The sequence below is a fragment of the Gavia stellata genome, chromosome 18 (assembly GCF_030936135.1).
Source record: "Gavia stellata isolate bGavSte3 chromosome 18, bGavSte3.hap2, whole genome shotgun sequence".
In the NCBI taxonomy this organism is placed as follows: Eukaryota; Metazoa; Chordata; class Aves; order Gaviiformes; family Gaviidae; genus Gavia; species Gavia stellata.
In genome coordinates, this window is record NC_082611.1 from 498,273 (window position 1) to 522,802 (window position 24,530).

The 24,530-nt window shown below is 49.5% G+C and overlaps 1 long non-coding RNA gene across 1 annotated transcript in view; it reads left to right on the forward strand.

Moving 5' to 3' along the window:
- LOC132318607 (uncharacterized) overlaps positions 1-21,873 on the forward strand; it is a 64,161-nt gene extending 42,288 nt beyond the window's left edge. Inside the window, exon 3 of the long non-coding RNA XR_009484347.1 lies at positions 21,746-21,873. This is a non-coding gene — a long non-coding RNA (uncharacterized LOC132318607). The remainder of the gene's footprint in view (positions 1-21,745) is intronic.
- The last annotated feature ends 2,657 nt before the right edge of the window (positions 21,874-24,530 follow it).

Sequence of the window (24,530 nt, forward strand, 5' to 3'; positions counted from 1 at the left end):
GTCATAAGTTTCTATTTAATGTACTGATTAGGGCCAAGAATTGTAGACAGCCACTGACTGTGCATGTGAATTGACTTAAGCATTATTATGTATGACCATCATCAGCTCTGCTACCCAGGAAGATTGATATACAGAATGAATCTTCTCAAGCTGTTTCTGAAAAGATTCACGACATTGCAGTGAAAGTGGCTTCCAATGGGAACCTCTGTGTACTGATGTCAGCATATATTTTATTCCCCTTGACTACAAGGGCTGGTTAGGTTACGAGCCTCCCACTGAAATGGACTGCATACAATTGCCACATAATTGATTCTTTTCCTTGTAGTCTGGTGAAGTTATGATTCACCCCTGACCCCCCCAAGAGCAGCAGTCAGAGCACCATGGGTTGCTTATCTCTCATCCAGCTGCACTCACTTGCTTTTCTTTCCACCTGGCACAGGCAGAAGGGAAGCCCCAAAAACAGAGGGCAGGGAGCAGCTGCTAGGCATGGTTTTAACCCTGGACTTGCTGTGTGAACAAGCAGTGGGACTGCAGGACTGCACAGGTTCATAGGGTGCTGGTGCAGGCAAGCAGGCTGGGGTTGACATAGCAGATTCAGCTGCAGGGTGATGCTGAAAACGGGCTGCTGTGAGCATTGGTCCTTGGCAGGTGCTGCAGCCCAGCAGCCTTTGTCCCCAGGACCACACAGTAGTTTTCTGCTGTGGCACATCACAGCTGCTGCTCGTGCTGGTGCTGCCCAGGGCAGAGGACACGTGGATGCCTTCAAATCTTGTGCTGAATGTATGCAGCTGCAGTGAAGGCTCAGGAGGCCTTGGGAAAGAGCGTGTCTCTTTGCCCCTTGCTCGCCTCCCTATCTGATTTGATCCTACCAAGGGGCTGTGACTGATCCTGAAAATCTCCCTGACTCTCGACCAAGCAGACACGCAGAGAAGCACAGGATGCCCATCTTCCTCCTCTGGCCTTGTCTTCCTTCAGACGCTGCCCCTCACTGCAACACAGCTCCTCTCTCCTCTGCTAGACCTACTTGATTCTGCGAGCGTGTGGCTCTCCTCTGTGCTGGCATTTTACAGTGGGATGGAGCAGTGCTGCTGCTGCTTGGAGCCATCCTGCTTCTTGCTCCTCCACTCCTTCTTGCAGGAAGAAGTGCAGCATCTTCACCCTGCGTGAGTGGAGTCTGGGGGTGAAGTGGGGTGGTGGGGATGCTGCTGCTGCTGGGAAGACCATGCATGACAGGGAGCAGAACCCTCTGTGCATACTGCCGCTTGCACTGCTGTTTGACAATGTCAGCACTGTTTTAGTCATCTGTTTACACTTGCTGGTTAAAATGTCCTCTTAAGTCTTCCCCTAGGAACAAAGCTTTCTCCAAAACCTGTTTACTTACCCTGTGTCCTGAGTTCTTTTCCCTGCTGGGGGGAGGGCAGTGCTGAGATGCTCTGGAGCTCTGTGGCACTAGCACCCTGCCAACTGGTGCTTCCCAGTCAGAGCTGTAGCCAGCCACACTCTGTTGCTTTTCTCCTTTTTCAATCTCTTGCTCTAAGTGGGATGGCATGGCAAATAAGGGTTCCTCATCCCAGCTCCGCCCCACCCCGCTTGCTCCCTTCTGCAGGGTTCCCATGCCCTCATTTTCCAGGGACGGAGGTGGATGCAGCTTTTGGTAGAATTGTGGCACCTGGGTACTTGTCCACCAGGCTTGAGTGCTCATCTGAGAGCAACACTGCTGTCCCTTGTGGGACAGAGTCAGGATGCAAATGAATACTCATTATTCTTCAGAATACATCCGTGGCTTGCGAGTACAAGCATGGGTAACTGTTTCATGAACATTTTAGGGTTTGGGTTTTTTTTCCTCCCAAACACATAAAATCTTCTAATAAATGCAAATTTTAAAAAACGGTTCTTAGTTGGTGTTAAAATGCCAATGCAAACTCCATCAGAATTCCAACTACCAGTGACCACGGGCAGTGTTTGCTGTATCAGTCAGATATCTTTTCAGGTAAACAGAAACAGCTTGCTGAATGCCTGGCTTTTGTCCCTTTGAGTAGCCATATTTAAATCAGCTTTTCAAAAATCTTTCTTCTATCACAGCAACTTGAGAGAATCCATCTTTAATAGTGTATAATGAAAATTTAAATGTTTTGTATATTAAGCAGTCTGCTAGATCTGTCTGTTAATGTAACTGTAAATAATTGCCAGATACATGGGAAAGGTACTTACCTTGCTTACCGGCATGAGCTTCTCTATTACATACGAAGTAGGCAAAGGGAATGAAATCCCAGGAGATCCATGTGAATGAAACCACCTTAAATTGTAACACCGCTGCTGTAACGTCTCTCATGGTACCCTGGAAGGGTGCGTGCAGGCTTGCTGCAGTGATCCCCACCTGGGAGCCCCCGTCAAGGTTGGCAAGTCCCCCTGAGGGTTCCCAGCAGCTCAAGGTGCACAGGCTGTAAATAGCCATTTTCTGGCCATCGTGACTCCTCGTCTACATGATCCCCCTTGTCCCCGTCTTTGGCAATTAACCCTAGATCTGCAACCCTGCCCGCAAGTTTTGCATGGTGGTGGGGCAGCCTGTGTTGGTTTCACCTGCAGCTTGTGAGCTCTGCTCTGTGAAGGGAGCAATGCTGATTGCTGCCATTGCAATCTGGCCCTCCACAGTTATTGTAGTGAGGAGACCCTTGAGTTAATTGGGGCAAGGTCAGCCATTCCCAAAGAAATGCCTGTCTGCATGGAGAACTGCAAAACCCAGATGTGAACTCCTGCCAGCCTGCTACATGGGCTGCAGTCCCAAGCCCTCAGTGCTGCATCTCCCCCACACAGGCAGTGACCGGTCTGGGAAGAATGCCGATACGCGGCCCCAGTGCCTGTTTCTGTGCTGACTTGGTACCCCGTGCTGCTTCATGTGCAACAGTGCAGGGTTCCTTACCTGTCCTGGGCTTAGCTCCCCACTATAGCACTGGCGCTGCTCACTAGTGGCATAGCTTGCGTGATCAGCTCCTTCCTCACCGTGTCCCTTGGGCAGCTGGCCTGGGCTGGACTCCCCACGGAGTGTGGGGCTGTCTCTGCCGCCAGGGAAGCACCCCAAGCACTGCACTTGCTTCTAGCAGGATCTGGCTCGCTAGAGAAAAATCCCTGCAGCCCCTTGGGGAGTTCAGCTGTATGCATGCTTTGGCTCCAAGTTCTTAAACGGTGCGTGCCCTTATGTTCTGTGCAATTTTAAAGTGCATTTCACCAAGAAATGCCAGAAGTAAGTAAGAAAACACCAGTAAGCTTAAGAACAAGGCTGTTGCCCATATACCCGTGAGCACCTGGTACAGTCCAGGCCTTGGGCCATGCTTTGTCCTGCTCATGAGGAGCACAGCAGGCCCAGACAGCATTGCAGTGTTTTGCTTCAGGGGAACATGGAAGAAACTAATGTGTTTAATGGTTTCCATTCTTCTAACCAATTAATTTGCAAGAGACATAGACATGAAGCTGAATTAATCATGACTGCACAGAAAAGGAATATTAAAAAAGTGACTCTGACAAGGGAAGAATTTCCTTCTTTGGCCCATGACAGCTTCACTGGTGAGCCAGGCACTCCATGCTGGACACATGGCTCTTCCTGCAAAGCTGGGAATGTTCCACATGCATCTGAGGTGATTTTTGATGATTTATATGACCCCTTCAGACTAAGGCCAATATAGGGAGGGGCTGCTGCTCCACTGTCTGGAAATGTGCCCAGACCCCAGAGCTGCCCTTGGCACCATGTGCTCAGGGTACCGTGCTCAGGCTGGGTTGCCTGGGGCAGGCAGCTTGTGGTCAGTGCCTCCAGCAGCCCCTCACCTCCCTTCCCCTAACCACAAGGGTTTGAGTGGCTGCCTGCTTCTCATGAGGTCTCAAGGTCTGCTGGCTTGCAATGGCCGTGTTGCATGTGGAGGTCCTCAGCTTTACAATGGGACACTTCCAGTGTTCCCAGAGGACTGGTTTTGGAAGAGCCAAGCTGCCAGGACAGGATGGCGCAGCATGATGATGCAGCTGGCTGGCACCCCAGTCTGTAACCCCCAGGGAGGGACCAGGCCTCCTGGACATGCTTTGGGAGGAAGGGGTGTGCACGCTGCCAGTCTTCAGGCAGAGGGGCCAGGCCAGGACTATTAAAAACATTTTCCCATTGAATGGAGATATAAACCACTGTCTGAGTGTGCAAGGAGTAGACTAGGTGCTTGGTTTAGCAGTTTATAGAGGTCAAGGTTGTAGTGCTCAGGGGCCTGCTCCCCCTCCCATATTTTTTCAAGGAGAGAGGAGCCCTTCCTCATGGAAAACCCTGCTCAGAAAGAAGCAGCAATGGTGCAGCACCTCATGTGCAGCAGCTGGTGGGGGATGACCTCGTCTGCAGCAGAACAGTCTGAGACACATGAGAAGGTGACTCAGTGATCCAGGCTGGTGAAGACCATCTGAAAATGGGATAACATTTGAATTGCAAGACATGTGCCCTGCTTCCTTGGCTGCATATCCATCTCCTGGAGTGTCAGCCTGAGAGGTGATGCGTGGTGAGGGTTGCCCCAACAAAGCCAGTGCATCCAGCAATGGATAAGTATGTGCAGCAGAGACTTCAGCCAGGAGTTTGTGTATGTAGTTCTCCTCATGGAAATGGCAGCTGAGAGCAACGTGAAGTGGAGTGTTATCCACTACTGACAAATGTTGAGCAAGGCACACTGGAACGAACAATCTGAATTATTCATGTATCTTACAGGTTCTGAATTAAGTGTAGCATTGTTGCAGGCAAGCCAAGGAAACTCTCTGTTCAATGTGTACCGGTAGTCAAAATACAAAACATTATGCAAGAATTCACAGGAAATGTGATAAGAAGCAATATTCGGAGCATCACACCTTCATGTAAATGGCTCCTCCACTCTTGCTTTGCAAACTCTGAGTCCTTGATCATTTCCCTCTCCAAAAGGCACTGCAGGTAGAGCGAAGAGGGAGAGATGGACATCAAAATCAATGCAAGATAAATGCATTTTGGCTGACTTGGGCAGGGACAAGTATAAAAGGGGACATGAGAGGAGAGACAAGCATCTCTGTTCAGAGGATATGATGTCCTAGCATCACAATACCACACGATATAGATACTGTATTTAGCAGGTTTTTCCTAGATACACTGTCGAAAGAGAAACTGGCCTCTGAAAGGCACCAGTTATTTCTAAGCAATGAAATCTGCTCTAGGAACATAAAGCTTTTGCAAACTGCTGTCCAAACATTGTCTCATCCGTCAGGACATGTAGCCAGTTTATCTGATGCTCTTCATTCTTCTCCTCTGCTATCAAACTGAAAACTTCTCATAGCCAGGGGAAAATGCACCCACACCTTCTCTACATGGAGTCCATGATTCCTCCAAGAAAACTGGAGCAAAATGTAATATCCTATTCAAGACCAGACTTGTAAAAAGTTGTTGCCATTTACTTTGTCACAGCGAGATGCCTCATTTTCAGTATTATCAATCACTTTTATGACAACACCAGCAAAATATTGCACTAGTTTTTCATCATCTTGGCTGATGAACACAGGAAATCCCTTTCAGGAAGGCTGGCAGAGTCCTAATCTCAGTCTACTTCCCAGTGAGTATAGCAAGCACATCTTGAATAAAGAGGGGAACCTCACTGTTTTCCTTTCCACCTGAGGATGCTGTTTGATAGTAGATATTGTCGCTGCAATGCTCTATTGGTTTGCATATTCAGAGAGTGTATGTGTGCTTTCAACAGCTAATGAAAGACGTAAAGTTACCTCCATTGCAGTACAAGATGTGTCTTGCTAGAAGCAAATGTGTACATGGAGCCTCTTCAGGATAATTCTGCAGGAGATTTGGAGTTCATTTGTAACGCATGCCCTTTTTTTTATAGAGAAACAATGTTCTTTCCAGCCAAATTGTGTTTTTTTAATAATTGTGCACACATGCCTGTGTGACAGTGCCATAAAGAAGCACAGTTAGGAAATAACTAGTTCTTGAGTTACTGTAACATGGATGCTCCCAGCATACAGAGTTGCCCTATCAGTACGGATGAGGGTTAAACAGGATTTCTGTTTTGCTGTGTGTTCTTGCACCCAAGGGTTGTGCTACGCTACCTGGGGGAGGAGTGTTGAGCAGGTGAAGGAACAGGAAGGATGAATTTCCAGGAGTGTGCACACTGCGGTGTCCAAACTGATGTCCAGAGACAGGACTTGGGCTGACCCGCTCTGCTGATCCTTGTGAAGACAGTTTTGAGACTGAAAGCAGGCCTTGTCCATTTATAAATGGATGTAGGTGAGCATGTAATGAGAGGCTGCTCGGTGCCCAGCTAAGCAGAGAGTGAACGCTCAGGGAGGTCAGCGCAGAGAGGAGAGAGCTCCTGTCTCCTTCGAGTGTGTCGGGTTTCCAGACTTCCTATAAAGGTCTCTTAACAAGAAGGGAGAGAAGGGAGCAGGGAGAGAGACTCCTCAGTGGATGTTTGGAAAGCTTTCAGTGCTCTGTCATTGGCATTTAATTAATAGACGGTTTGTAATTCTTCAACAGAGAGGTGTCTTTTCCTGCAATCTTGTCAAAATAGACTGTTTTAAATAAATCAAGAATGAATAATGTTCCTTAATATTAAAGGTCACCAAGAAAGTACAACTGAATGTTCTGAACAGCAAATCCCCCCAGGAGACTTGGAACAAGGGATTGTAAAAGAACTGGAAAAACAGAAAAACAGTGCTAACTGGTGCAAGAGAGATCCTTGGGTCACTGTGGTGTTGCTGGAATTGAGGAAGTGGGGGGTCAAGCCCCCTCCCCAGCGGATCTCTGTTCCCATGAAGTTCTCCTGAGCGGCAGAGGCCATGTCTCCCCAAGGCTTGCCTGTGTGTGGTTTCCCAGGCTGGGCTTCCCTCTCTCGGCTCTGCTCCCAGTCCTGTTGCAGGTTGGTGTGGGCAGGACCCTCCACGCCCCTTTTTCTTCCATGCCTACCTCTTCCCATTTTGGTGACCTATTGACATCCCGTGCCAGGAGGGAAGCCCAGTAGCTTGAAGTCAGCTCCGCCAGGGCTCAGCCTTGCGGAGAAGCTGGTGTTTCTGGGCAGGACAGCACGTGTTGGGAGCCCGTGCAGGCACGGGGCCAGGGTCTGCCCTGCAGTCCCATGGTGTGGCTGCAGCAGGAGATGGAGGAGGCAGACAGGTGGGGATGCTCCGTGCAATCTTGCCATTGCATGTGTAGAGCTCTGGATCTCTTGGGGAAGAGACAGAGAAAACCAGCGGTAAGATTTCTCTTAGGATTGCTGTCACGGGTTAAGTTATTTTATTAAATTACATCTAGCTGAGGATTTTCTGAGAGGAAAGGCAAGTAGGAGGTTGGGTCTCTGAAAGGCTTGTTCATCTTGTTCATCTGTTCATAATCCCATTAATACTTAGTGTGTATTTCCTGCACTGCGTTGACAGGAAGTATCAAAAATGATCACAACTTGCTTTGCTGGAGAGTTTATCATTTATCCATCTAGAAACACCAGTAAGCCCTACATCGCCCCCACAGTCTCCCTTCCCTGTGGTCATACGGAGAATCACTTGACCTCTGCCGTCCTGTAACTTGACAATGATTACAATGCAGTTGCCTGTATTTTGCCAGCTGGAGACACCTGTTGTCATGAACTCAGGGTTATGCAAGTGCTCCCTAAGGGGGATCACTGGAAAACAGAGATTTATTTGTGTGGCAATAATTGAGAAGCTCATTTTATTCCAGTAAGGATTTTCAACCACAATCAATTTCACATGCTATCATAAATGATGGAGGTCAGCAGAGCACTGTGAGTGCTTCAGCAAGCTGTGTTGGCAATGTTAAAATGCAATAAACAGCAGAGAGATGCAGCTCTGCATGAGTGGGTGTACATTAATACTTGTTTAGAGAGTGTTTGATTGGCACACCTAGTTGTTTTAGGATCTTTCTGATGGAAAATGCTACATATTTCTGTAGTTTGGCTATTGGGGTGCATTGTCTACTTTCCTGGGCCCCCTGTGGCAGCAGGGCAGTCCAGCTACCCAGTCAGTGCAGCGGGAGAGGCAGTGGCTGCTGCCACCCACACTGTGTGGCTGGGGATCGGCCCTCCTTTCCCCAGGAGGGTAATGCTTCATACCTGCGCATGGTTTTTTTTAAACCTGGGTGCTTTACCTCGATCAGTGTGCATTCTGTAAGTGGTCAATCTTGAGGCAACGGTAAAGCCCACAGGAATTAGAGAAGTGCAGCAAATCACAAATCCCAAATTTCATCCCAGCTGCCCCTCAGCACGGTCTTTCCTGGCCAGGTGTCGCTCAGAGTCACTTTTAGAAAAGTGAATGTCATTTCCAGTTTTCCTACCTTTCTCTTCCAGGTGTCAAATCTAATTAGACATTATTTCAATATCTCATGTGTTGGCCCTGTACGAGGGCTTATGGGCTGTCATCAAGTAATCTCTTAAATTTCCCTTTGATGTGCTGAATCTGTGCAGTGACTTCGGTCTTTCACTGCACAGCAGGTTTTGTAGATGTGAAATGATTCTTGCTGTTCACTGAACCCCTTTCAGTTTTAAATACCTGGAGAAGGCTCTGCTTCCGCTCCCTGGAGGCTTCGGTATCCTTGGCCCCGCTGGCAGTATTTGCGCCGGCTGGCAGTGTCTCCCCAAACTATGGCAGGCACTGTAAACACTGAGAGTACAGAAGAGCCACGCAGGAGTATCCCTGCTAAGGCCTCCTCCTTGTGCTGCCGGTACGCAGTGCTCCTGAATACAAAACGTGGAAATAATTAAGTAGATTAATTAGCTAATGTTTGCACAGGACCTGGAAAATATAAAGCACTACATAATTGCTAAGTACAGTAGATTAATTAGTTAATGTTTACACAGTGCTTTGTAAATATAAAGGCAGCATGGCAGTGCTAAGTGTTATTATTAATTAAGTTTTCACTATTTGTAAGATTCATTACAGGCAACAACAACACCAAATATTTAGTTTTCCAGTTTTACTGAATGTATCCTGGCTCACAAGCTCCACAGGAGTGAATGACGTGCGGGTCCCACCATGGGCTTTGGGGGCTGGTGGAGGGCTGTGATGTGACCATGCCTGTCTTCCGAGGACGCTACCTCCTCCCCGCAGATGGGCCAGGCCGCGGAGACCATGAGTGACATGGTCACGACCATGGAGCAGGTCACCGGCCTTGCAGCGGGCTCCACTCGCCGCACAGTAGTCCCGTTGCTGCTCTCATGCTTAATTGCCTGGAAGACCACATGAGCTCTTTCCTCGGGGCTCCAGGAAACCCTGCTTTTGGCTTGCGTCCTAGGGTGGTTTGTATATGCACTCGGGCTATTTGGGCGTGGAAAACTTACGATTATTGCCTGATGCAGTCAACTATATATAAATGTAAACACACGTTGCGCTGTCAGAGGGCCCAACATGAAAACAGCAATTGCTGTCTCATTTGTTTCTTTTAGCTGTCTTTGGCAGCTGTTAAGAAGGGCACATGTGGAGTCTGCACTTAGGTGTCATTTAGATGCAGTAGTTCCTGTGCAAATCTGCAGTATGTGAAACTCTTTAATACATGTATTTCCTGTGGAGCAATGTAAATAGCTTGAAAAGGCTGAAGCAACTCCTAGGAACTATGATGACCTCTTTATTTACATACAGTTTAATGCAATAAGAAATCCATACCACCCCCTGTGACTAATAAATACTGCAAACAATTAAAAGCTGCCTTTCATCTTTATAATTTTCTTTACCCTGTCTTGTCTGTGGAGCTTAAAACCAATTCAGGAGTTCCTGTATTATGCTTAGAATATCTTCTCCAGATTCTTACTTTTTTAAATAGCAAAAGAGGCAAATTACTAGCCATCCATTCATTAAAAAGCTGGTATTTTACTATTCCCCAGTCTTCTACATATGCCTGGTGTTTCCTGCAGGATCCAAGGGGTTTTTTTAAAGCCTGGCAGGCTTGTGAGCTTGCCATGCAACCACTTCCAACAAGGACATTGCAACCTCGGTGTACTCCTGCTCTGCAAAAGAGCAGGGACATATGAAGCTAACTCTGTATTTATTAGCAGATAGAAATTTCTCTGGTCTGTATATTTATTTGGGTAAATAATGAGACCAGGATTTCCCATGCTTCTTCAACAAGTTAATTCAACTTGAATTTTGTCTCCCAGACGTATGCTCTTGCACTGTTTATAATGCTCTGGGTCAGTAAGCAGAAGGCACTCTTCTTTCCAGGCTTATGAACTTGGCGGGGAGGTGATGACGTGGTATCTGTCACTGCTGGAGACCTCCTCACAAACACTGCAAGCCTGATGCTTTTCTGCAGAAGCAACTGCGAGAGTGTGTGTTAATCACACCCAACCTTTAATGCGCTGAAGTGGCAGGCAAGCCAGGAGATGCAGGGAAGGTGAGGCTTGGAGTGTCGAGCCTGCGGCCATGTAAGGGAACAGCTTTAGCGGAGGAACACCAGGGCTGCGTCATATCACCACTGACTGCTGTGTGAGTGCAGGAGCACAAAACCAAGGAAGATTAATCTGGCCTTAAATGAATAGGAAGTCTGGAGCCTTCCAGGGTTCACTGCCCAGCCTGCTCCATTCCGTTTACTCTGATCATCTTTCCTTGCTATGCATTGTGCTGGTCCTGATGTGTAGGACTACAGCTCTCTGCAGAGCAGGGCATGCAGAGACCCTGGGATGCCCTACTCCAGCTCTGGAGGTAGGACCTTGATCTTCTGTTCATCTGGAAGCTGTGTACTGTCATTGCTCTGGCTGTCTCTCTCCCAGCACTGCATGTCCAGGCATCAGTCTGTATATGGAGGCATGCAAAAAGCCATTCTTCGCTTTGTCACTGATGTTCTGGGTGGTTAACTGGCAGAGGGAACAACGTTACTTTGCTGAGCACATGAGGAACAGTTAGCACCCAGGCAATGCTGAGCAAATTTGTGCTGCAGGGACATCCTTTGACCCCACACTGCTGCATCCTTCCCAATGGGGTGAGGAGCTGCCCTTGCAGACTGTGCTAGTGTCAGTGCATGCAACTTTGTGGGAGAAGGCGCAAGGACGTGCTGTGTCCCCGGGAGATCCAAGTCCAACAGGAGCTGGCAACTCTGGGAGCTAAGGCAGCCAGGCAGGCTGCTGATAATGACATTGCCTTTGACACATATATTACTGATTTCTTCATCTGTCATAGAGCAGTGCCTCTACCATCTGCTGTCACTTAACACTTGGAGATGGGCTTCCCAGTGCCTTTCCCCCACTTCTGTTCATCTTTCTTTTTGCATTTTGGTCTTTGCAGAGAGTAGAAATGTGTGAAGAGCTGGAGGCTTATGGGAAGGGAATGGAAAGGGAATGCAGTCCTTCACTGAATGGCAGCCAGCACCTCACAGCCGGCATCAAGGCTGCTCCTGCCTGCAGCCCATGCCCTGCCCTGCACCAGGGAGCTGTGCTGATATGCCCATGCGCTCGTGACTGACAGGGTGCAGGGGCAGAGATCTGACAGAGATCTCCGTACTACTTGTACGGAGAAAATAGGTCTTTCTTCAGCTGCTCTTTTAGATGCTTGGAGGGCTGTGGCTTGTTGCACGTATGGGCAGACGTCCTTGCCATACGGTGGTCTGTGCTTGTTTATTGACTCTGTGCTTGTAGGACTATGATGTTTTCTGTCCATCAACACCTTTGTGAAAATAGGCTTTGTGAAATAGCCAGGAGGTGAAAGCACAGAATTTGCCTGTTAGCTATATCCTTGGTTCATTCCAATAGTTTCTTCCTCAGATTCAGTGGCAAAGATGTACAGGAGGTCTGAAGCAGCCGCAATTCAGCAGGGAGGGAAGAAGAGTGCCAGGCTCGGGGAGGTACGGAGCAGGCAGGCAGTCCTGTTGCAGTGGGGATGCTCTGTAACGCCTGGTTGCCAGGCAAGACAGAATGGCTTTAAAGAACATCTTTATTAGGGTACACTACTTAGCATCAAAGAAATGTCAGGGCTGCTCTCTTCTGAGTGCCAGCCTAAGGCACTAAACTAGCCTGTCATTCAGCAGTCGGAGTACAAACCAGAAGAACCACTGACAGAGTCCTGGAAAGATGTATTTTTCCACATTTAATTGCCCTTTTTTGCTTTGTAAACATAAAGGTTGAAGCTTAAACTCTGACAGCTCCAGTAGCCTTTTTCTTATCTCCTTAAAAAAAATGACATTCAGCTTGTTAGATTTTTCTTTTACTGCAGTCCAAAATCTCACAAAATCTGCACAACTTGTTTTTAAAGATCATTGAAGCTTTTCAGTACTCACTTTGGGAAAAACTCTTCAGCTCACAAAAAGACAAATGCTGGAGCCTGAAGAGCCAAGACCTTTCCCCGTAGCAATGCAGGATAAAAATGCTTGGGCAAAAGAGGCAGAGCAAGCAATCAGCATTCCACCTTTTCACTGGGAGCAGATTAAAGCATGCTTATCTGCTCCGGTTATTGCTCCAGAAAGAAGTGAAAGACCAAAGACGGGAGAAAAAGAAAAGCATGTGTTAAAAAGCAAAACTGGGTGTATCATAGCAGCCTGAAAACTTCCTGAGTTTAGTTCCTTCTCTGAGATGGGTTCCCCACACCTGGAAGAAGGCCTCCCCTGGGGTGGTGGAGCTGCAGGCTGTGTTGCCCTGGGCACTGTGCGTTTCCTCCTCTGTGAGCGCTGTGGCTACCGGAGCACTTGTCCCGGGTCAGGGCTTTGAGCTGCTCCCTGGCTGCAGTTATTCATGGTTAGAGAGGTGCATGCCCTAGATTGTTTCAACCGCGGAGGAGTGGTTTTGGAACTGCAGCTCTTGAAGAAAGTGCCTCAGTTTAGGGAAGGGGCTGCCTGTTCCCTCCATCTGACGTGAAAACAGGGCTGTCACCTCACCACCGCCTTCTCTGCCGAGCACCCTCCCAGCCTGGGCTCCGCTTCCATCCGCCTGCGGGAGATGGGGAGCGGGGACTGGCCCTGCCTCTGGCCCCCGGACCCCCAGCTACTTGCACTGCGCTGCACAGACACTGTGCACGTCCTCTCCCATGTTCCCAGCCTTGACTGCGCTGAGCTACCTTCGGCTTACTGAGTTGTTTCGATTAACAAGTGACAGGGAGATCAATACTGCCTTGTATTTCAGACCCTAAGCACACATGCAGTCTGCAGGAGCAGCAGCTCTAACAGGCCGCAGCTCTGGGCCAAATGAAGAGGGATTTTTCCTGCCTGTCCTCCCTGGTACTCCTTCCCATTTGCTGTGGGTTCATGCGGGATGTTCTGTGATTCTGGAGTTTGCCCTTCATCTTAATCAAATGCAACTTGCTTTCTCTTTCTGTAAGGACAGGTTGTGTCAGACTGCGCCTAAAAGTAGGTCTTAATGAAGACCAGGGCAGGAGTTTTGAAGTTTGCTGGTAGGATGCTCTAGGTGTGATCCAGCACCAATTATTTTATGGCATCTGCATTGCTGCACTTTGCTGTGCGCTGAAGTCGACTGAAGGCCATTTCAGAAACAATTCAAGCTTTTTACATACAGAACAGAAATGTAGAAAAATCCTTGAAACACATTTTGAGCAAATCCTTTGATTCAAACTGCAACCTTGAAATGACAAATGGGAGAGAGAAGCTTCAGGAGAATCTCTGTCTATCACAGATCCTTCATCTCCCCGTTGTCATCAATAAGGAAGCAACAATGATTGGCAAACTCTAATTACCATTTACTCTGCAGAGCTGGGCACAGGCAGGGCTGTGCGTTGTGGTGCTTGAGGAATAGCTGTCACAGCTGTTACGGTGAATATGTCTCTGTTAAGTTATTCACTTTCTTCATCTTCCAGTTTACCCAAAATTAAATATTGGTGTTATTCAGGTGGGGCTTTCAACAAGGTGTTGAAAGAGGACAGCTCTGCAGCAGGTCAATTTATCATTCTCCTTTCCACAACATCGCTATCCATGGGTACTATGAGGCCTCATGGTTTTTGTAATAATCACATATTTCTTTCTCTTCCTTCTACATCCATGTTGGTGTGCTGGACATGTTCCAAAAGTCCTGCCTGGTCCCTCTTCTCATGGCTGATAGTGATGACTTGCTGCAGCTCATGGGGAAAGCAGGTAGCATGTTGCTGTTTCTGAAGATTTACTGTCTGTCCCGAGTGTGCTTTGTTGAAGGATGAGTCTGGTGTTCTTCACTTTCATTTTTTTCAGGCTGCTGAGTGGTTTGTCCATGCAAAATCCTTTGACGTGTCTTCAGATAGACAATTGTGGTCTGCTGGTTTAGATGCACAGAATGTGAATGGGTGTGTGCTCCCTGGTGACTGCCAATTGCCTGGAAATTCAGACAGGTTTGTGAGGATGAGACTATCTCTCATTGCTGACATTTAAAATTTGGCATCTCCTTGGGTTCAAATGCGTTTTCTGTGTTTATCTCCTTCCAGAGCCTTGTTATCCCAGGAGCGTCTGTCCACCCACCAGCCATTAGTGATGTAGATGCTCCAGACGTACTGGGGAACTGACCCCAGAACAGTTCTCTGAGCAAAGATTTAATTCCATAATGAATTTGTCATTTCCTTATTGGGCTGAATAGTGAATACGAAGCAAGAATGCATTACTACCAGTTACTGTGACAACCCGCCTGGGGTCAAGCAGACCAGCAACCCAACTTCACTGATCATGAGCTGTCAGCGTCCTTTTTCACAGCACATCTTCCATGCTTTCCCATAGATTAAGCTTTTCTATTCAGTGCATATTTTAGTTCACACACAGTACTCAGTTCCTGTCTCTGTTGTAGGCTTTAGTTCTGTTCATGCAGATATATTTGACTGCTTCCTGGCCTACACATTTTCCCTACTGTTTAGTAGTGCATATAAATTTAACCAGAGGTGTATAGGTGCAAGTAGAGGAACCTTATGTAGATGCTCCCTAATTTTCAGTGGACCACATGACTCCCCTCTTTAATTAGCCCTGTTTTAGCTGCCTGCTCTTGTTGTATTTCTCCCTCAGCCCATCAGATACTTCATTTCTATCTTGCAAGATGCTCAGCTGATAAGCATCTCAACTCTTCGCCAGACAGCGTGTGCACTTGTTAGCTGCCAGCCAGCTGATTATGATTAGACTGTAGTTTTGATAGTTGTTTCCTGTCTTTCAAGCCTGAACAGATGGCATGCTACTCCCAGTGCAAGCTTTGACTTTCATAGTACTTCATGGCTTGGCCAAATGGCAGTTGTGTAGTCTGCACATGTGAAGCTTCTCAAGGGGATCCTTGCAAAGGGAGAGGAGCAACTGGGTTCTCTAAGGACCCTGAAAAGTTAGTATCCACTTTAGAGGAGTGCTGGGATTGTTTTATTTGTTGGATGCAGTCCTTCAAACTACAGTTTTGTTCCCCAGCTTATAAGCCTGTTGCTGATATGCTGTCAGTATCATATTTAGGCTCTGTATTTTAGAGAACAAGTAGTGTTATGGCTGGTAAGAGATGTTACTTTCAGATTTTATGTTATTGGATCAACACACTATATGTTTGCAGAACAGACAACCACAAGACCTTTGTAAGAACCAGACAAGGAGATAATTTTTTTATCATGAAGAGAAGAATCGTTCCATGTTTACTAACAAATGCTAGGCTATGTTGGTGCCTATCTGCATGGATTTAGCAAGGGACTAGAGTTGGTTAGAGGTTGTGAGCAAAAGGGCAAAGGAATGGGGAGCCTACAGAGGCCTGATAATGGATTTTCTCCCTGGATTTCCAGATCTCCTTTTTCCTGGGGCAGTTTTCAGTTCTACCATATCAGGTTTTCATATCTACCCGTGTTGGACCCGCAGCCCTAAGTGGATCTCTAGCTGCTGTACAGGGTAACTTGACTGGGCTCCTTCTGCCCCTGCCGTATGCGGGACTTGCATCAGTGACAGGAGCCCTCTGTGCCCTCCTGGCTGAAGATGCCGAGGAGGCAGGGAAGGTCTGGTGGTGACAGAGCTGTCAGGAAGGGTCTCCCCCTCAACAGTTCAGCGGACTTAGGAAGCATCCTGACTGCCTTGTGAATGTCCTTGAAATGAATAATCATCAAACATGGCCGCTGTCTGCCAAAAAATAACATCTCTCCAGCACCTAGTCCTGTAAGAAAACAGCTCCTTCTTATAAAATAATAAGCTTTCATCTTTTCATTTATTGCATTGCATGAGAACAACTGGCAGCCGGCTCACATGAGCTAATTTATTAACTAGATCTCATTCACTAACTGGGAACAAATTCTTTTTACTTGTAGCTGCCAAATACAAATGAGGTTGGGCTTCAGAGCTGCCCAGGTGCCAGGCAGCTTCCTTGGCCCATTTGTCCTTGTGTCAATGGCAGTGTCACTCTGCCAGTAATAAACCTCTCTTCTGATGGACCCTGCTAGACGTGAGCGGGTTGCTGAGCCCAACCTAATGAATGCTTCCACAAGAGGAAGAGCAGGCTCACTGGGAGACCTATCCCTCTGTGCTGAGTTGGAAGCAGTCTGTTCCAGCTCGGAGGAACCCGTTACCACCACTGCCAATCATTTCTTCCAAACTGTGTGCCCTGCCCAAGGAGCAGAGAGAAAAGGGACAGCAACTTCCTAAGGGCAGCCATCAGCCACGCCCTGTGCCCACTCCTGACAGGCATATCTGTAATGACATAGCAATGGAAAAGAGCGATGCTCTTTGAGCTGTACGCTGGGCGCGGCAAGGACTGCCCCAGTTACACGTGCTTCTGACAAGGGCCACCCGCTCTACTGCTCCTGATCCGAGCAACAGCACTTCCACCCCTTTCTCAGGAGAGGTTTTCAGAGTTTGTGGCCACTTATTCCTCCTCCTGCAGCACTCACAGCCATGTCTTCCCCTGCGTTCCCCCACTCCCTTTGGGAGCCCTTCCCCAGCCCAGGGGGTATCAGGAGGAAGCAGAGTTCTTGCTGCAGCGCTGGGGTTGTTCTAGGCGTCCTGGCATCCAGGTCTGCCGGTGCCCAGGCTAGTGGAGCCAGCTGCCTATGCATCCAGAGGAGGGCTGCTTGGGTCACTTGTAGCCAGAGCTGGCTTGCCCTTGACAGGGCAGCTCACTAAGTGGAGTCTGTAGGAGCTGGGAAAGAGTTGCCAGTGTCCCCTCTGACTCCAGCCACCCACATGGAGCAGAGTGGTGAGCCCTGCGGCTCTGCTGCGCTCTGCCTTGCGCACCACCCAGCTGTGGCACAGTGCCTGCTGCAGCAGCGGGGACGGATCCCGTCCTCAGGACAGACCACAGCTCAGCCACGACCGGCAGACCCCATGTGGAGGCTGAGGGGGAAGGGGTGTCTTGGCAGGTCTAGACAGGGTGCCCAGGCTGCTCGCTTTCCTGAAGCCCTTCTGCTAGCTCTCCTGTTGGTAATTTTCCCTGGGTAGCACCCTCTAAGCTCAGCATTTCCAGCTGCTCCCCAGGGCAGCAGCTTGGATGCCCGCTCCTCTGTTATGTCCTGTGCCTACATGCAATTCCATGACGGTGGATAAAGCAACCTTTCTAAAACAGACCCACCCTCCCTCCTCAAGAGAAAGTCACTGTGCCAGCACTCGCTCTTTGCCAAGAGGCAGTCACTGTGCAGAACACGGTGGTGCCTCTCGGCAAAGGCTTTGTCCGGAGGCAAACAGGCTTGTTCGGTTTTGAAATCTCCAGATAGGACCAGTCTGCTGACAGTGTTTGCTTCCTCTTTATACATGCCTCCAGGTTTAATGGTTTCTCCCAAGCAGGAAAAATAACAGTAAAGATAATTCTTTTAAAACTGATTATCTGAGAGTACAGATTGTCAAGCTTTATGCTGTTGGATAAATCAAACTAACTGCTGAGAGTTAATTTGTCTGACCATAAAGTGGATTCAATAAGTGTAAAACAAAACTAATTGGTTCTCTTCCATACAAATTTAATCATACTATAAAATGTGATCAATGCAAATAAAAAGCATTGAGTAGGTTAAGTGTCAAGAATCTATAAAGGAAAAAATGGCTTATGTGCTTTCTTGCAGGAATTGAAAACTGGATGGGTGTCCATCTCTGTACTAATCATCTCACGATGCGGTCCCAGTCCCAACATACCAAGTGCTGGCATCTGTGCTGCGTGCTGTGTGTGTCGGAAGTAACTTGTCCCTCAGCCTTTGTGGTTTCTGTTTTTTCATGGCTTGAAGCTGTTGGCGGAATGATACGTGACTCTTGTGGATGCTATGCTTAACACACAAACCAGATGAAACACACCGAGCAAGATGCAGGCCAACAGCCCTTGCCTGTGCAGGCTCTCCTACAGCAAAGGGGCAACTGGCACCTCCCAGAGGCCCAAGCATGGACCCTGTCCCAGAGCTGATGCCAGGCTTGGGGGTGCATGCAAAGCACCAGGACTTCTGCTGCACCCCTGCACCCTTCCCTTCCCACCAGGGAGCGGTGGCACTGCTGGAACCTGGTATCCTCACCCACACGAGCCCCCCTCCTCTGGGCTCTCCGTACCGCTCTGCTCCCAGAACAGCCACCCGCTGATGATTTCGCCAGAAGAGCTGACTTCATGGCCCTGCCAGGCCTCGTCAGGGGGCTGAGGCACTGCCCAGAGCTCCCTGACTCCCATACAGACAAAAGCTTCAGCTGGGGATGGGAAGGAGCACTGTGCCGTCTCCTGGGGCTCGCCTGGTGTGCACCCTGTGTGTTGAGCCCCTTCAGTTGATTTGCGACTGCCAAGGCAGCCATCTGGTGAAGTGAGAGGGGGTGCCAGGACAAGAGCCACAGCCCTGCCACAGCATCCTGACGGTGGTTTGAGTCAAATTAGATGCAATCAGCCAAACTGAAACCTTTTAAATTAATCTGTTGAAAGACCTGCTGTGGGAGGCTGACACAGGCTGTAGTTACGGTGATGGCTGGAGTGTGGCTGGGGTTGCTGCAGCTGCTGCTCATGCGGAGAGCTGCTAAATCCCTCAAAATACGCAGGTTGCATCTCCTCAGTTTCCCCATGTGGATGTCCAGCTTGGACAAGACGTGGAGGAAGGCACCCACAGCTTGGCAGAGAGGAGAGACGGAGAGGGAGGGAAAGGAAAGGAGCAGCCTGAGACATCTGGTAAATTAAAGGATGCACGCAGAGTTCCTGCTGTGGAAGTTGTCAGAGCTGGGGTGGCAGAGAGAAATGCCGATGCTGGAGGTGAGGAAGAGGAGCTGTTGCAGCACTTCTCCCAGCCAGGGCCTCTTCACTGGCCTTCCTGGGGCTTCAGGGGGCACGCACGCTCAGGAGGGCAGGAGTGACTGCCACTGCACACAGCCTCCCTCCCCGTTTCGGCTCCCAGGTCCGGAGTGTTGGAGCACCCTATGGGAACACTGAATCCCAGTGGTGCTGGGCGCCTCTGGGGTGGGCATGCACTATCCCTGCATGGGGCTGGAGGCAGCCCTGCCCAGGGCGGTTTGGTGACCCAGGACCCCCCTCCTGCCCCACGGGTGGGGGCTCTGGGCAGGACCTGTGGAGGAAGCACTTGGCTTGCAGTGAGCTTCAAGGTCACTGCTGTGGCACTCTGGTAGAGGCCTCTGAGATCCCAGGAGAGATGGGGGACGGGAGGACTGGCGTCAGTATGGGGATGACTCCCCTGGCGCTGCGCCAGGGATAGTCTCCCTCCTGCACGGGAGGGAGAAGCAGAGGAGCCCTGCGGAGTCACATTCAGTGCCCTTAACCTGGGGTGGCAGGCGCGCTGGTTTGTCTGCGCGGCCCCGCCATCAGCTGCTGCCCCTGAGTTTCCAGCACACCTGGAAGCCTCTCGCTATGCCAGGCAACCTGGCAAGCCTGCTTCCCCTCGCCTCCTTTCTCCCTCCTCCCACAATTTTGGAGTTAAGTTTTAGTATCTCATAAAACATCATGTTCATATCATAATTTCAGCCTGCAGAAAGCCCTTTCCATGCAAGGGCCAGGATGCATACAAATTGCTGCTCTAAATCTCCGGCTACAATAAGGAAACTTCAGATGCTGACAGTTTACTTGATAAATACCTAATATAGCTTAAATAATTATTTAATGCAGACAAATGGAAAAAGAGCGCATCCATATGCTGCGTTGTAATAAATTATGGCTTGCAACTTGCTGGGCAATAGCAGCAGCAGCTCTAACGAAGAGCTCCACCATGGCCTGGGAAGGAGGGCTCAAGCTGAGGATTTCCTATGAGAAGGCCTTGCCAGGAGCTACTGGTTATCGGGTGGCAGACTAAGGAGGGACGAGAGCCCTCTGCAAGCCCAGCTAACACAGTACTGAGCACCTCGGTGGAGTAAACGAGCGCTTCGTCCTGCCGCTTGCCCCACGCTGGCCGTGGGGCTGGCTGACTGCCGGCACAGTGGGGCAAGCATGGCCCCCGGACAGGCTGGAGCTGCTGGAGCTGGCGGAGCGGCTGCGAGTGCCTGGCTGAGGCTGGAGCGGGCAGCAAGCGCCTGTCCCCGCAGGCGGGCCCAGAGGTGGGGTTGTTGCTATAGCCTGGAGGGAGGCGTAGAAGAGCGTTATGAGGCAAACGGCTCCCTGTGAGCTGAACAAGCTCCCAGTGCCAAAGGCATTGCTCTGCCAGCAGCGAAGCGTGTTCCCTTCCGGAGCTGCTCATGCACCACGTCCCCAGGCTGATTTTGTGGTTTTCACGAGTGTAGCGCTCAGTCTTTGCCTCCTTTGAGCTCCATGGTCAATGATCGCTTATGGGTTTTTGCTTTGCTTTATATGCTCAGTGGCATTTTGGAAGGCGTGCGGATCTCCTCCGTGAGCTCTCTGACAGATTACAAGGGCTGTACTTGACTGAGCTCGCGGTGTTCTGCCGTGTCAGCCTTACAGCAACAGAGGGCTGCGGATATGCGCCTTTGCATAGCAGAGGATAAACACAGTGGCAGAGATGGAAGATAAGTGGCAATGAAAAGTAAAATGTGGGTGCCTGCCCTTTAAAATGTATTAGGCGGTTCATAAATAAAGCTCTGTATTTTTAGGATGTATGTGGAATTGTTCAGCCTGTAGCCCCTAAAGAATCTGACCTTGAAGGGAAGAAATACAGCTATGAGCAGCCTTCGAAATGTTCTGGGAATGGACAGACAGGACAAGCGCTCTTGCTAATTATTTCAGCAGTAGATGAGCCTTGTTAGGCTGGTGTGGTTTGGGGAAGCAACTCAAGCTCCAGCACTCCTCTCACTATCGGATAACCTCCATGTGCAGTCAGACACAGAGAACTTGGGGTAAAACGACCAAGTGTCTGGTGAAATTTCCAGGGATACTTAACTCCTGGCAGTCAAGACAGTCTCTGCTGGGTTGCTTCATGTGCTGGTCCTGGACAGACAAGCTCTGATGGTACGAAACGGAACCAGACAGAAGCACGCAGCCTGGTTCCCACCATCTCGCTTGGCCCTTGTGTGCTGCAAAGCTTTTGCCCAGCAAGCTCCGCTGTGCAGGTGCGCAGTGCCAGCAAGGCTCCTTCCTTTGCCCCTCGTTCTGGCAGAGCACCTTCTAGGATGTGGGGGTCTGGGCTGTGCTTGACCTCCCCTCCCAGGGCGGTTGAACACACACCTCCCACCTCTGTGTCAGTGCCCTGTCTGCAGTAGCAGCCTGTTTGGGGTGAGATGGGCTTTCTTCTGTTACTGGAGCTGTTCCACTTTGTGTAGGGTAGTGAGCTTTTTGGTGGGGAGAAGGAAAGAGCTCGTGAGCAGGGGACTCAGTTGGGAGTAGGGAGAGGTGGGTTTCGGGTTTTGTTTCAGTGGATGCTGAGGAGTCAGATGCCTTCACTGGACAGGCAGAAGTTATGGCCCAAACTGGCAAAAGCAGCTGCTAATTTGGGATGCTTCTGTTTTCAGGCAGCTGGGGTGAGATCCAGGTCTTGTCTTCTGCTGGAATAGCTCAGTCTTTCTAAAGTATGAACGGCATCCTCCCAGCCTCTGTTTTCTGGACGTAGTGGCCCTGCAGATTCCTGAGCGGAGACAACTGTCAGGTGAGCCTAGGGATCTGAGCCATAGCCACCTCATTTTAAATTTGTTCTTAGAGAAAACACAGATGATTCCCAACGTGGAGGAATAACCGGTAAATCGATCCCTGCACGTGCTGATGCTGATAAGCCATGTTGTTGATGCAGGGAGCCAGAATCTCCATGTGCTCCGGGCTCTGGCAGAGAAAATGTAAACAAACTCCAGCTTTATGTCTGACCAAGGAGATGTAAATCAAACACGTGTGTTGAAGCCTTTTAAATGTTTTGACATTTTCCAATCCATCAAGGCTTTTAATTGTATTTTGAGTGAGTTGTTCTATATGTAAATACCAGTTAATGTTGAAATTGTTTATAGACAAATTGTCTGTTTATGCAAATCGTGTTCCAAGATCACAGAGCTTCTATTGCAGAATAAAAATGTCTCTTTTATTTAATGCTAGAAATGTTTCCTTTGGCTGCTGCGGCTTTCACAGACAGTGTGGCTCTTCTGCGCTGTCGGAGCATGGTGGAGAGTGCCAGCCTCCACGGGCGGGCAGTTACGGCATCGGGCAGGGGAACAGCCCGGCTTGGGGAGTGACAGCTGCTCCAGCTGCTCATGCTGCAGAGTTAATTCCCTGAAGCCGGTCCCCTGGGATTGTGTCAGTGCCTTGTTTCTGCCTGCCTTGCCCGTGGGCTCTGGTACCCTCTACGAACCTTGGGAAGCCGGATCAGCAGTGCCCAGCATGCTGCGTACGCCAGCCAGGCTTCCCTCTGTCTCCCTGCCTAGCTTGGGCTCAGGCAGAGCCTCTCGCTGGCTCGGAGCAATGTTGTGCTCAGGTGAGGACCCATCAGCTGGTGGATGGTGTTCTCTGGGATTCCTCTGTCTGGCTCATGCGTTAATTTGAGATTCTGGTGCAGAAGGCAGCAGGCATTAAAAACCACTCCTACTGGGTGAAAAGCAAAGAGAAATCAACATGCTGCTCCCGCTTGTGCTGTGCCTAAGCAGTAATCGAGATCATCACCTGGAGAACAAATCTCTTCCTGCCATCACACAGAAGAAGAGGAGCAGTTACTATGGGCTTTGCCTCCAGGTTTTTAATCATGGGGGAACACATGCAAATTAATGGCTCACCCATGATAAGAATCAATAGTGCTGGAGTGTTTGCAGGCTGCAACTCAGATACTCAATGTATCTGATACATAGCCAAGGGAGCAGAGTTCACACTGGATGCAAGCGTGCCTATATGGCTGCATGCAGAGGCTCTCATTGAATCCAGCCACCTCTGGAGCCGGCCCCTGTGCCCCAGGACTACACTCCCTTTCTCCTGGATTTTTCAGTCAAACAGCACTGTTGATCTGGCCTTTGTGTTTGCTTAATGTCAGCATTCTTCGGAGAATACTGTAGAGTAATAGCAAGCTGCACAGCCTGAAGTTGGGCTCCCGTATTATTTCTTCATTAATATTTGTTGTTCATAAATATATATTCACTCCTATTTATCACAAGAACACCAATTACCAACCATAAATTCTAACTGTGGGGAATATTTCAGTCCAGTTTTATTAAGAAGTGATTTTTAAAAATGTTGCTGAGGCTTTTAGCCAGTTATGTGCTACTAAATATTTAAATCTGTATCTCTTGCTGCATGCTGAATTACAGCAAGGGGATATTTAATGCTCCCATTTCTCTGGCATAAATCTGTGAAAGATTGACTGGAAGAAAAATGCAGTCATGAACAGCCCACATACACGCTGAGTGCTTGCTCGCGCCATACACCCACTCATGCGTACCCGCTGCAGGCAGCGATCCAGCCTGGGGGAGGGTGGATGCCCCCCGCAGTCATTCTGGGGGCTGCCCCGCTGCGCTGCGCTGGCGGGAGCGGGGCTGGGGCGCTGGTGGGACGGGGGACATGGCAGAGCTGCTCTCAGCCGGCTGCCCTGGTCCGGCATGCGGCACTGCTGCTGTCAGCCATCAGAAGCTACGAGTGCCTGGAGGCCTGTTACCCACCAATTAAACCGTGAGTTTTATTGTTCAACCGTGAGCCTGGTTTACGATACGAAAAGCTTTCTACAGTTAAATAGTACTAATATTAACCACTCCCGCATGGGCTCTAACAGTCTCCCCCATTAAAAGTGTGATTAAGAAATTAATTCATCTGGAAGGGATTGGCATGCGGTGCTAAACAATGGGATAATGCTTTTTTTTTTATTAAGGCTGAACCCTTAATGGCTGCATGGAGAGAGGAAGCCCTGTAGCTCTTGCATGATGGCTATGGTGGCAGCTCAACGTGGTGGGAGGACCGAGCCCCGGTACGGTGCAGTCATGGGTTCACAGGGAGCAAAGGAGGTGCGTCAGGACAGCAGAGACTCCGCAGAAGCTGGGGAGGAGGATGGGCTGCCCTGGCCCACTGTGGTGTTGCAGGGCTCCCTGCGGCAGGTCGGTGCCGAGATGAGGGCTCTCCACCGGCTGCGGGCACTCTCTGCCCTCCGCACTCTCCAGCTGCTGCGGAGACTCTGCCAGCCCTGCAGGGCTCCGGTCGCCAACAGGTCATCCCTCTGCTTGTGGCCCCATATAATGCTTGTAACGTCCAAAGAGGCTTGAAAAATTGGCACTTCAGGAGGCTGCAGAGCAGTGGTGCAGTGTCTGCTCTCCAGGGGAGGAACACCTGGGTGCCCCCATC